This window comes from Lactuca virosa, chromosome 2, assembly GCF_052849685.1.
Source record: "Lactuca virosa cultivar CGN04683 chromosome 2, Lactuca_virosa_CGN04683_v6, whole genome shotgun sequence".
NCBI lineage: Eukaryota > Viridiplantae > Streptophyta > Magnoliopsida > Asterales > Asteraceae > Lactuca > Lactuca virosa.
Genome location: NC_136427.1, coordinates 275,939,729 through 275,940,884, shown reverse-complemented (window position 1 = coordinate 275,940,884; position 1,156 = coordinate 275,939,729). Strand labels below are relative to the sequence as shown.

General features: G+C 43.7%; 1 non-coding gene across 1 annotated transcript; it reads left to right on the top strand.

Annotated features, from left to right (window-relative positions):
* The first annotated feature begins 398 nt into the window (after nt 1-398).
* On the top strand, nt 399-505 carry LOC145161765 (small nucleolar RNA R71). The gene has a single exon (XR_013738640.1). It is a non-coding gene; the product is annotated as a small nucleolar RNA R71 (small nucleolar RNA).
* Nucleotides 506-1,156: the final 651 nt, after the last annotated feature.

Below are 1,156 nucleotides of genomic sequence, written 5' to 3'. Positions count from 1 at the left end.
CGCCAATCTTCATCATATCTATCGCCACTAGAATAACATACTTGCACTTTTCGGTTCCCATGCTCGTCTAGATCACAATCTTTAGTAAGGTGAGGCCCGCTACAATTCTCACGTCCCACCCGAATGGTATGGATGGATTGATCCATCTTTGTCATTCTTCGGTCCAAACTATCAAATTTAGCCATTACCGCCGCCATATTATCGGACACCGAGTTCACCGCCCCACGAGTCAAGTCATTCCTTAAATTATGATATTCTCTAAAGTGCTTAGAGAATTATTCAATTAGCTCTTTTATAACTGCGGGTTTTTCTTCGTGAGTGATCCTTGGGAGTCAAGGAGCTACCTTGTTGTAACATTTACTCCATCATAGAAAATGGAGACTTCTTGTTGAATGTTCAAGTCATTGTGGGGGAAATTCCTCAACAAGCCTTTGTATCTCTCCCACGCCTCATATAGTGACTCGCCTGGTTGTTGCTCGAAATTGGCAATGGCTTTATTCAATTTTGCTATTTTTGAAGGAGGGAAAAATTTGTCAATAAAGTCTTCACCCAGTATTGCTTGGAAGTTCACCCGGTGCCCATTGATTGATTTGTAGTGCAAGTTGGCCCATGTAGTGATGGACACTGGAGGGAGTGATTTTAGCCAATCTTTCGTGGCTCCCTAAAATGTCACTGGTAGCATACGAAGCAGAACGGTCTCACGAGGCACATTAGAATGTTGAAGTAGTCGGCTATGTCGTTGACCTCGTCGATGTGCTTGTATGCGTCTTTGTGATCTTTCCCGTAGAATGGGATGTCCTTGAGTTGGGCGAGTATGTGGCATTTTAGCTCGAAGGTAGCAGTTGCTGGAATCGCGGGTTGCACGACTACCTGTCTGGTATCATCACGCATCCTCTTCTTGTATTCGCCCATGGTGATATCAGCAATGTTAGCCATGGTGTTATTGGGTTCGCCTTCTTGGTCGCTTTCTTCTTCGGTTTCTGTTTCGGTTTCTTTTGGATTGGGATTATATTCAAAGCCTTCTATCTTGCTTTCTTCGCTCTTTTGGCTGCTAGACTCACCCACTTTCTTTCCTTTCTTCTTTCCAAAACCAGATTTAAGGTCCTTGAAAGTTGACTTCTTTGGCGAGTTAGTCTCTTCAACGATCTTATCCTTG